A 13117-nucleotide genomic window follows, 5' to 3' on the forward strand; every position below is an offset into this window, starting at 1 on the left:
CTTTGTTTCCATTTTTTCCTTTTCTCATAATTTTTCCTTTCCCTTCTTACCTTTCCCCTTCCCCTCCCCCTTCCCCTACCTGTTTGGAATTTTTTTTCCTATTTCAAATTATCAATTTTTCATTGTAATTCTTTTAATTCTTATTTACACTTTCAGTTTCTCACACTAGAGAAACTATTCTGTATTTACACATGTGTGTCCTATTTACTTCACTTAAGAGTATGTCCTCAATATCCATCCATTTAGCTATAAATGTCTCTAGTTTCTCATTCTTTATGGCTGACTAGTACTCCATTTTATATATATAAAAAAAATCTTCTTTATCCAGTTTCCAGTTGATGGGCACTTGGGCTGTTTCCAAGCTTTAGCTTTTACAAACTGTGCTGCTATAAACATGGGTGCACATATATCACTGTGGTATGATTCTTTTAATTGTTTTTTTCTCCCCCTTTCTTTTGAGATAAGGTCCAAGATGGGCTCAAACTTAAAATTCTCTCTCCTCAGCCTCCCACAGTGGTAAGATTACAGCACATGCCAGCACACCCAGATAAAGATTGCTTTCTGTTTTACCCTGGGACATTCTTGGTGGCCAATCACAAGAATAAACCCCAAATTCTGTGTGCATAGCTTGACCTCAGCAACCAGAATTGTGGAGAGAATTGAGTTCATGAACCAAGGCATAACTCCACAGAACACGAAGGACTACCCAGGAACCAGGAGCCACTGTGCATTTCCCCCTGATGACCCCTGCCAGCCTGGCCACCCTCTGTCTGTAGCCTGAATTCCACACCCAGGACCAGCCTCCCACCCACAGGCTCCAACATGGCCAATGTGCCTGTGTGCCCAGCAAGGCTGGATACACTTAAAAACCAGGTACTCACAGGAGGACAGCAGTGGCCTTCAGCACCCTTCCCTAAAGGGAACATAAAAAGACAGAGTGAAGCAGGACAGGCAAGGCCTGGGAGATGCACATCTGACCTCTGGCTACTCTGGCCCTGGGGCTTGGTGTGCCCATGAGTAATACATACACACCCACTGCCATGGCTCCAATCTCCAGGTAATATCCAAATTCATGTGCAGGAGCTTGCACTCCAAGGCAATGGTAGTAAGAGGTGGTGGGGTTTGCAACAGTGAGTGATTAAGGCATTAGAGCTCCACCCTCACAAAGAGACTAGTGAAGGAATCTTCAGAGAGCTTCCCCACCCTCCAATCTCCTGAGCCAGATGAGAAAGCCATCTGTGGGGAACAGGCCCTTGCTAGACAGTGAATCTGCCTCTGCTGGCACCTTGCTCTCAGATTTGGCAGTCTCCAGAACTGTGAGAAAGAAATTTTTGTTGCTTATAAATTACCTATTCTCATTTATTGTTATAGAAACAGGAAGGGACTGAAACATCAACGTGTGCACACACATATATACACATGGACCATATATGCACACACCTTGTTATGGCTTGTATCTAGATGTCCCCACAAAGCCTGAAAGAAAGGAAGGTTGAGATAGGCATTGTTATGGGTTGTGTCTAGATGTCCCCCTAAAGCCTCATGCAGTCATAAGTGGGGCTTTTCAGAGGTGGTTGGATCTAGGGTGTGTGATGCTGAGATTATGGGTGTGATGCTGGGATTAAGGGTGTGTGATTACTAATTTAGTAAACTGACTGGTTTGGCATAGTTCTGGGTGTGGATAATGGGAAAGCCCACCCTGGGTGTGGGTGGCACCACCCAAATGGCAGGAAGCCTGGAAGGGATAAAAAGTAGAAGTAGGCTGCTGCTGCTACTGCCTCATTACTTCACTGCTCTGCTGCTTTCTGCCTGCCATGAACTCTTTCTCCTCTGCAATGCCACCCTGCCTTGAAGGCAGGCAGCTATGAACTGAAACTTCTACAAACTGTGAGCCAAAATAAACTTTTCCTCTTTTAACTTAGGATGTTGAGTATTTTGTCTCAGCAATGAGGAAAGTAACTAAGACATATCTGAATACATGTGCACATACCTGCACATGTGCTTAAATGTGTCTGGGCACACATACACACCCCAAACACATGCATATGCACATACACACATGCACATTACATGTATCTAGAGTGTGTGGTACATGTATCTGGTGTATATTTGTGTGGTATGTATATGATACATGTCTGAGTTTGTGTGAGTGTTTGTATAACATGTATGTTGTGTGTTAACATATGTGTTTGCATGCCTATGTATTTTTGTGCATTCATTGTCCATGTTTGGATAGTTTTGGGTGGCATGGTATGTGTGTTTGGCTTAACATGAAAATGTATCTGTAACTTTTAAAGAAAAATCACGAAGAGGACTCCATCAGGAGAACCCCTCAAAATTCCTCAGTGAGAACTGGAGCATCCCAGCCTCAGATTGGGGAAATATACTCCACCTCTCTGGAAGAGGGGACAAGCCAAGGAGGTCCGTGAGGACCCCCAATCAGAAACTTATCCAGGGCTTTTCTCACATAGAGCAGTACTCAGTTAATCACCAATGCCCAGTCTTCTACACAGTTCCTCTTTGGAGCCAGACCCTACCAGACAAAGAGGGAGCAACACCCTTCATGGCTCCCCCAGTGGGGAAAGTGAAGAGACTTGACACTGAGGAAGAAAGGCTGGCCCAGGTTCCTCTGTTGACACCTGGGCCAGACCACCCCTGGGAGAGGACAGTGTCTGGGGGGTGCCACATCCCCTGGATGAAGGGGTCCTATCTCAGAGCTGGGAGGGCAGAGAAGCAGCCAGATAACCTGGGTGAAAGGACTGTAATCCCATCATCTTGGTGGGCATATGGAGGTGATCAGTGGCCTCCCAGGGAGTAGTGAGCAAGAGAAGAGTGCCAGAGAGTCAGGCAAGGTGACCTCCTCCAGCTGGCACTCAGCTCCTATGAGCCCATAACCCCCACCAGCCATCCAGCCCTAGTGGGGCAGTGGCTGAGCCAGGCAATCCATGAGGGAATGTGCCAAACAATTACTTTCCTTATTGAATATCTGATTAATTATTCAGGAGCTGAATCAATTATTCATATCTCATTTAAGCAAGGGGGAAAAAGCCACTGCCCCTTGACAGAAGCTTCTCAGTGCCTCCCAAGGCCCTAGGGATGGAGTCCTCGACGGGAGAAATTGTCACAGCCGTAATGCGGCACTGCCATGCTGCAGCAGCCACTGAGGCTGCAGCAGCCTCCTGCACACCCTGACACTGGTACCTGCACACCCTCGTTCACACTTTCACATGTGTGAATACATACTGAGAAGCCACCAGGTGCTGGCCAGGCCCAATGGCACAAACAGTGACCATAGCCTCATAAATACTTATCTAGCAATATAAAAGGAAAGCACTATGCCATCACACCAAGAAGTCACTCCAGTCATCAAGGATGATCCCCAGTAGGCAATGACACTTGAGTTAAGATGTGTCCCAGGGAAGTGCAGAGATGGGAAGGGCATACCAGATAGAGTCACTAGGAGCAAAGGTGCAAAGGTGTGAAGGTGTGAAAGAGCCCCAGGTGTCTCCAGGGCACAGGGATGTGAGAGGACATAAGAACAGGGTGCCACAGTAAGCAGGGACAAGGTGACTTGGAGCCTTGGGCTTACTTCAGGGAGCCAGTGGAAGAGAGAGGGTACCTACGTTCACCACAGCTGACAGTGGCATTTCAGTTTAGAGAGCTCAGAGCCCACAGGAGGAAGGGAGTCCCCTCCCCTCCAGACACAGTTTATAACCACAGTCTGGATCTGTCCGTGGTGCTGCCAGGGACATCTCGGCTGAACTCATTGATGTTGAGGCTTTCATAAGTGGCAGAGCCTTTGCCAATTGCCCCTGCAGGGTTTTCCAATCCAAGTAGTTGGGGAGGGGGGCACATGCTTCAGATAATCATCCCTGACTTTCAGTGCAGGGAATGGGACTTACCACTTTTTTTTACAAATGGAGAAACTGGAGCCCAGAGAGATGAACTGGCTGATCCTCAGTCACCCAGAACCAGGACCAGTACTGTACAGGTTGGAAGACCCTGTGGCTGTCTGGCCGTCCTCAGTCCAGGTCCTCCCTGAGCCCTGGGGTGAGGAGACCTTCTCAGCTACCTACGCAGAAAGGTCTGAGCCAGGAACGTGGTGCTGACTACTCCCACATTATCCTTCTTGCCCCCTGCCTCTCTGTCCTCCTCTCCCTGTCTTTGTCTAATGCTCATGCACTTGCTCTGTGTATGTGTGTGTGTTCCTCTCTGTGTCTCCACTTCTCCCACTTCACTGTGTCTTTATATTTTCCCTCTTTCCCCTGTTCTCTCTCTCTGCCCTCCCCCCCATCCTTTCTCTGATATTTTCTCTTGACCTCCCATCTATTCCTTCCTGTCTGAGTTTTGGTCTCTCCCATTTCTCTCTGTCTCTCTCCCTCTGTCTCCCTCCCCTCTTCTCTCTCTCGCCTCTTTGTCCTTCTCTGCATTCCAAGGCCTGTCAAAGTCTGGGACCCGAGACTTCCTTCCCCCAACCCCTCATCCTGACCAGACCCCAGTGTCCCACACCCACTAATCAAATCTGCAACCTGATTCAATTACACCCAGCAAAAACGCAGACGTGTAACCTTGTTAATATCACATTTATTAGAGGGAGGGGAGGAGAAAATTAAGATAGACTTCGGGTTGCTGCTAATTAGAAAAATTGAGGCTTTACATCTGCGTAGTGCTGAGCAACATGTGGTGGTAACAGATGTGGGCTCATTACACAGCTGCACAGGGTGGGGGTGGGGAGTCGTGTGGAAAACATTCCCAAGGCTTGTTCAGGAGTTGAAGCCCCCTCCATGAAGCAACCCAGGCCTGATGACAGCCAAGGCAATCGGAAGGCCAGGACCTGGAAGTGGATCCAGCGTAGAATAGCTGCAGACAGCTAAGCCCTGGGATCGACCTGAGCTCCAACCCAGCTCTGTCGCCTGCGAGCTGCATGGGCAGCCCCTAACCTCTCTGTGCCTTAGTTTCCTTGGGTACAATGAGATACCATCAGCACAAACCCATAGAGGTGTGGGAGGATGAAATAAAGTAAACTAGGTACAGTGCATGCTCAATGCAAACCCTGATCCCCAACTCTGGCCAAAGTGTGGGAGGTCAGAGGTGAAGCATTAGCCATTGTCTGGCCCCGTTCTCCTCCATAAATCACCGCTCCCCACCCCCCAGCTCTCAGAAAGGGAAGGAGAAGCCAGGCCTCAGCCCATGGGGCTTCATGAATCTGAAACCGCCCCATTTCAGATGTCTTTAAGCTTGGATCCTGGACACCTGTTGTGAGGGAACCATGGAAAAACGAGAGTGCACAGTAAAACTTCTATTCCTGGGGGCCGGGGTTTGGGGGGGTGTCAGTGGGCTGGCCATATTTAGCACCAAAAAAGATGTGTATGTGTATAGATACAGATACATACAGGACACTGAGTTAAATCTGGATTTCAGATAAATGAGGAATCACTGTTTATTAAAAGCACATCCCATGGAGTCACACGGAAGACGCCAAATCACCTCGCTGCAGACAGGCAGGTCTGCCCACACTCTACCGAAGTCCCCAGTCACGCGGAAGACGCCTAATCACCCCGCTGCAGACAGGCAGGTCTGTGCACGCCCTACCAAGGTCCTGAGTCGTGTGGAAGACACCGAATCACCCCGCTGCAGACAGGCAGCCACCTGATTCCACACTACAAAGATGCAGAGGACACCAGACCACCAGACCAAGGTACTGAGTCCCACTGTTTGGTAGGGGATTCTGAGCCGTCGTCCCACTGATCCTGGTCCAGAGGAAGGGGCTTCCCGGTCACCATCCCTCCTGCTGCTCCCAGCCCAGAGGAAAGGGCTTTTGGGCCACCTTCTGTCCCGCTGCTCCTGGTCCAGAGGAAGGGGTTTCCCAGCCACCATCCCTCCGGCTGCTCCCAGCCCACAGGAAAGGGCTTTTGGGTCACCATCCCTACCACTGCTCCCGGACCCTGTCCCACCTCTCCCAGCTCAGAAGAGGTAATCCGTGCAGGCTCTAACAGCCCCCTGCCCCAGTTGAAATGAGAAAACACATAAATAAGTCTCAAAACCAGACTTCCAGATCACCTACAGCAACCCTAAAGGGAAATGAGATGGAACACTCTGATACTCAACCACCTGGACCCACTGAACTGGCAACAAAAGGGGATCTGGAAAAAATGAAATCAGAAATAATTTCTCAGATAACAGAAGAAATTGTGCCCCTAGTGCAAGACATGATTAATAAATTTAGAGAGGACCTGAGGAATATGATGGAATCCCAACATAGGAAACAAATGGAATCCATAAAACAGATGCAAATAGATTTCCAGGACATGAAAAACTCCATTGAAAGTCTACACAGCAGAATGAGCCAATGTGAGGACAGAATTTCAGATATAGAAGATAAGATTGCAATTAGTGACCAGGAAAAGAAAAATTGCTTCAAAATTATAAGGGAACTTGAGAAATCAATCCAGCAGCTGCTAGATGATGCAAAAAAAAATAACATAAGACAGATTGGGCTCAATGAAGAAACAGGAGAGAGTGGAGATGACATAAAAAATCTCTTCACAGAAATAATGGCAGAAAACTTCCCAAGCAGGGGAAAAGAGCTTGACACACAGATAAGTGAGGCATATAGGACTCCAAATAGGCTTGATCAAAAAAAATCTACACATAGGCATATAATTGTTAAGATTCCAGAAACACAACAGAAGAACAAAGTTCTCCAAGCAGTCAGAGAAAAGAAACAAATCACATACAAAGGAAAGCCCATCAGAATCACAGCAGACTTCTCAACACAAACCATCAAGGCAAGAAGAGCTTGGAGTGACATATTCCAAGCCCTAAAAGAAAACAGCCTCCAACCCAGATTGATGTACCCTGCAAAACTAGCTTTCAAAATGGATGGACAAATAAGATACTTTCATGACAAAGAGCACCTTAGGAACTTCGTGAATACCAAACCAGCACTCCAAAGAATTTTACACAATAGCCTAGGAACAGACATTGAGGATCACAACCCCAGGAAGCAAAGCTGAATGAACCCATCTGGCATGACAAGAAATTAAATGTAAAGGGGGAGAACCCAACAAAAAGAAAAAGTCATGGCAATGACAAGTCAATACATTTCAGTTATAACCATCAAAGTTAATGGTCTCAATTCACCAATCAAAAGAAATAGACTGGCAGAATGGGTCAAGAAGCAATATCCAACAATATGCTGCATACAAGAAACACACTCAATTCAAAAGGAAACTCATAGACTGAAAGTTAAGGGTGGAAAACAATACTGCATGTGACAAGAACCACAAAAAAGCAGGAGTAGCTATCCTCTTTGCAGATCAAGTAGATTTCAAACCAACACTGATTAAGAGAGACGAAGAAGGACATTACATCCTTGTAAAGGGAAGAATCCAAAAGGAAGAGATGACAATCATAAATATCTATGCACCAGACACTAGTGCACCCAACTATATAAAACAAATGCTAACGGACATGAAAAGTCATATATGCACTAATACAATTGTAGTGGGAGACCTCGACACCCCACTGTCACAAATAGACAGATCAACTAGACTAAAAATAAGTAATGAAATACTGGAACTCAATCGAACTCTTGAACAAATGAACTTAACAGATGTTTACAGAGCCTTCCACCCCACAAAATCAGAATACACATTCTTCTCAGATGCACATGGGTCATTCTCCAAAATATACCACATACTCACACATAGAACATGTTTAAGTAAGTGCAGAGGAATTGAAGCTGTCTCCTGTACATTATCAGACCATAGTGCGATGAAATTGGAGATCCATAGCAAAAGAAACTCAAAAAATTTCATAAACATGTGGAAATTGAACAACACACTTGTGAATAACCAATGGGTCACAGAGGAAATTAAAGAAGAAATCAGACAGTTCCTTCAATTAAATGACAATGACAATACAACATATCGGAATCTATGGGACACAATGAAAGCTGTCTTATGAGGGAAATTCATAGCAGTGAATAGGCATATTAGGAAAACAGAATGAGCCCAATTAAACAACCTGATGCTGAACCTCAAGCTTCTAGAAAAAGAAGAGCAGGACAACTCCAAAGCTCATACAAGGGAGGAAATTATAAAGATCAGAGGACAAATCAATGCAATGGAGACTAAGAGAAGGATACAAAAAATCAATGAAGCCAAGAGTTGGTTATTCAAAAGAGTCAACAAAATTGACAAACCTTTAGCCAACCTTGTCAGAAAAAGGAAAGAAAAGGCCCAAATCCATGCAATTAGGAATGAAAAGGGTGAAATTACAACAGACCCAGCAGAAATCCAGAGGATCATCAATGTCTACTTCCAGAACCTATACGCCAATAAGATGGACAACACAGAAGAAATGGACAGATTCCTAGATGCATATGAACTACCAAAGTTGAACGAAGAAGACCTAAAAATTCTGAACAACCCAATATCAACCAATGAAATTGAAAATGTAATTAAAAACTTATGAACTAAGAAAAGCCCGGGCCCTGATGGCTTCACTGCTGAATTCTACAAGCCATTTAGAGAGGAACTGCTGCCACTACTCTTTAAACTCTTCAATGAAATTGAAAGGGAAGCAATACTCCCAAATTCATTCCTGGAAGCAAGCATCACCTGGATCCCCAAAGCAGAGAAAGACCCAACTGAAAAAGAGAACTATAGGCCAATCTCACTAATGAACATAGATGCAAAATTCCTTAATAAGATACTGGCAAACAGAATGCAGAAGATCATCAAGAAGATCATACACCCTGATCAAGTGGGATTCATCCCAGGGATGCAGGGATGGTTCAATATATGAAAATCAATTAATGTAATACACTATATCAATAGAGCCAAGGACAAAAACCATATGATCATCTCCAAAGATGCAGAAAAAGCATTTGACAAAATCCAACATGCATTTATGATAAAAACCCTACAAAAACTTCGAATAGATGGTCTCTACCTCAAACTGAGAGAAGCCATCTATGAAAAACCAACAGCCAATATCATACTAAATGGTCAAAAACTGAAATCCTTCACACTCAAATCAGCAACAAGACAAGGATGTCCACTATCACCACTCTTGTTCAATATAGTTCTGGAAACATTAGCCACGGCAATTAGACAAGAGAAAGAAATAAAAGGAATAAAGATAGGTAATGAAGAAGTCAAATTGTCATTCTTTGCAGATGACATGATACACTATATAGAAGACCCCAAGAACTCCACCAAAAGTCTTCTAGACTTAATAACCAAATTCAGTCAAGTAGCTGGTTACAAGGTCAACACACAAAAATCAATAGCTTTCCTCTACACCAATGACAGACTCACTGAGAGAGAAACAGGGCAAATAATTCCTTTCACAATAGCATCCAAAACACTGAAATACCTAGGAATCATCCTAATGAAAGAAATCAAAGACCTCTTCTCTGAAAACCGTGGCACTCTGAAAAGAGAGATTGAAGATGATATCAGAAAATGGACAGACATCCCCTGTTCCTGGGTAGGAAGGATTAATATAGTGAAAATGGCCATACTTCCAAAACTGCTATATAGATTTAATGCAATTCCAATTGAGATCCCAGCAGCATACTTCATAGACCTTGAGAAAACAATCCAAAAATTCATTTGGAGCAAGAAGAGACCCAGAATAGCAAAAGCAATTCTAGGTAACAGAGACATGGCAAGGGATATCACAATCCCCAACCTGCAACTCTACTACAAAGGTACTGTGATAAAAACAGCATGGTACTGGCAAAGAAACAGACCTGAGGACCAGTGGAACAGATTAGAAGATGCAGAAATAATGCCAGATACACTCAGCCATCTCATCTTTGACAAAGGAGCCAAACATCCTCACTGGAGGAAAGATAGTCTCTTTAATAAATGGTGCTGGAAAAATTGGGCTTCAACTTGGCAAAGATTAAAACTAGACCTGTATCTCTCACCATGCACTAAACTAAAATCAAAATGGATTAAAGATCGAAATATTAAAATAGAAACTCTGAACCAGTTGGAACAGAGGTTAGGTAGAACCCTTGAAGACATCGGTGTAGGAAAAGATTTTATGAACAAAACCTCAGTTGCCCGAGAACTAGCACAAACAATCAACAAATGGGATCTCTTCTTATTAAAAAGCTTCTGCACAGAAAGAGAAACCACCAGCAGTGTGAAGAGACAACCCAAAATGTGGGAAAAAATCTTCACCTGCTCTTCCTCAGACAAAGGTCTACTATCTCGAATCTATGAAGAACTTAAAAAGATCAGACCTCCCAAATTTAAAGACCCAATCCAAAAATGGGCATCTGAAATGAACAGACATTTCTCACACAAAGAAGTAGAAATAGCAAATAAATACATGAAAAATGCTCAACATCACTGGTCTTTCGAGAGATGCAAATGAAAACAACACTGAGATTCCACTTCACTCCAGAAAGAATGGCTGCTATCATGAAATCAACCAATATCCAATGCTGGTGGGGCTGTGGGGAAAGAGGAACACTGCTCCACTGCTGGTGGGAGTGTAGACTGATGCAACCACTGTGGAAATCAGTATGGAGATACCTCAAAGAACTAGGACTGGAAGTCTCATTTGACCCCGCTATTCCACTGCTGGGGATCGTCCCCAAAGAATTAAAAGAATCATACCACAGTGATATATGTGTGCCCATGTCCATAGCAGTGCAGTTTGTAATAGCTAAAACTTGGAAACAGTCCAAATGCCCATCAACTGGAGACTGGATAAAGAAAATGTGGTTTTTTTATAAAATGGAGTACTACTCAGCCATAAAAAATGAGAAATTAGAGACATTTATAGCTAAGTGGATGCACATTGAGGCCATACTCTTAAGTGAAATAAATAGGACACACATGTGTAAATACCGAATAGTTTCTCTGGTGTGAGAAACTGAAAGTGTAAATAAGGACTAAATGTATAATAGGTAATGTGAAATAGGAAGAAAAGGGACAAAGGGGAAGGAAGTGGGAGGGCTAGGGGAAAGGATAGAAGGGAATGGGATTAATATGAGAAAATGGAAAAATAGGAACAAAATCTTTGTAAATAGGGAGAACTGGAGGGGTTGAAGGGAGGGCTGGGCAAGGATGAAAAATAAGAACCAAGAGAGACTATGTAAAGGTGCAAATTTCCAATGATGAATGTCATTATATTGTATACCTAAAATGTACCAATGATTAGAATGAATAATCAATAATGTAAAATAGGAAGAAAAGGTCCAAAGGGGTAGGGGTAGTGGGAGGGGCAGGGGAAAGGAAAGAAGGGAAAGGGAAAATGATGAGAAATGGAAAAAATGGAAATAAAGTCTTTGTAAATAGGGAAGGGTGGAGGGCGTGAGGGGAGGGCTAGGAATGGGGAAAAAATAAGAACCAAGATGCATTATGTAAAGGTACAATTCCCAATGAGAAATGTAATTGTGTTGTAAACCTACAATGTACCAATAAAAGAATTTAATACAAAACAAAAAATAGAAAATTCAAAAAAAAAAAAAAAGCACATCCCATGGAACATTTTGGGACACACTCGTGTTGAACAACAATTCATGGTCCATCTGAGAGCCAAATCTAACCAAGCACCCTGTGTTAGCTGGCTGCCCTGGGTAGACTGTCAGCACACACTGAAGCTGGCAGCATCCAGGGCTCCTTTGGGCCCAGTGGACATAGGCTACCAGGCATGGTGAGATAGGAAGAAAACCATTCTCCTCTTCCTCTTGTGCCAGCCCAGGGGCTCAGCCAGGCCCCCTCAGGCCCCCAAGGACTTGGTCAGAACAAAGTAGAAAGCCTCTGGCCCAGCTCACAGCACCTCAGGCCTCTTGGGTAGGGCCCACCTATGTGACCTGCAAAGCATCCCAGCAAGCAGAGAGCAAAAAGGGAGCAGGTGCAAGAAACAAGAGCACTTGTGAAATGCCACCCCCTTGTCCCCTCTGCCTCTCCCTCCCAGAAGTGAACACCTCTGGCCCTGGTCCCTTGGTGGGTCCCCTAAGGCAGCCAGGAGCACAGGTCTTAGGGGAGCCCCTTGGGACTACCCATCCCACGGACCCACGGCTCTGCACAGAAAGGGTTCACAAAAGGGAAGTTCCTTCAGTTCACTATGGACAAATCAGTGCCAAGGGGATTCTGAGGGCAGGACCCACCTTCCCCAGACAGGGATTTCTAGGCCTCCACTTCTGGTCCACTGTCAAGATCACAGCCAAAGAGCATAAGATATGGAGCCAGGAAACATAAGGGAGGTGGAGCAGGGCTGAGGAACACCAAAGCTGAAGTCAATGACTGCATCGGGCCAAGGTGAGGAGGCTTAGGTGAGATTCCATGGGATGTGACATGAGATGGGCACAACCTGGCTGCAGATCCCCCAAGTTGGGGCACACCGCACCCAGCCCAGGCTGGTCATCACCAGCTCAAAAGGAAGAGCTTGCAGCCTCCCCACAGGGAATAGGCTGCCAGGGTTCATCTAAGGGGTCCTATGTCCCCACAGGCTACCACAGCTTTCATTCATCAAACACTGGGCACAAACACCACTGTAAGCACTCGGCAAACATCCACCCATTCATTCTCTTAACTTCTGGTTGCTCTCACTTGTCTCACCCTGCTCTATTGACCAGATTTATTCTCTGACCTTCTCTAACATATGCCATGCCCAGGAAGCTTACCTCTACCTGCTATGGCACCTCAACTCTCCTGTCTCTAGCTGTGTGTTAGGCTCTGAGAAAGCACCTGCAGGAGACAAGAGGGCCTGACATGGTTCCAGCGAAGACTGTATCTTCCATGCCTCAGACCTGGTATGTGGCGCTCTAAGACACCACCTCCCAGAGGCCTTCAGAAACATTTCTCCCTCCCTAGACCTTCAAACTGACGGGGAAGAGAAGTAATTGGTTCCTGCTCTGCTCGCATTCCCAGATCTGCCTCACAGTCCCTTATGTCTCTAATCATGCCCGCACCATGTGTACAGTTTCTTTAGTATGTCCTTTTCATAGCAATCTGTTTGGGTGTGCTCTTTATTTCCTGCCAGGATTCTAGCTGATTTGAGAATTTTAAAAGATAGGCTACCATTTTGATCCTATTGTGAAGGTTTAAAAAAAAACTAAAGCACATGGATTTTAGTAACTTAC

This window comes from Heterocephalus glaber, unplaced genomic scaffold (genome assembly GCF_053883595.1).
Source record: "Heterocephalus glaber isolate CG9 unplaced genomic scaffold, H.glaber_assembly_v1.0 deba00001532, whole genome shotgun sequence".
Taxonomy (NCBI): domain Eukaryota; kingdom Metazoa; phylum Chordata; class Mammalia; order Rodentia; family Bathyergidae; genus Heterocephalus; species Heterocephalus glaber.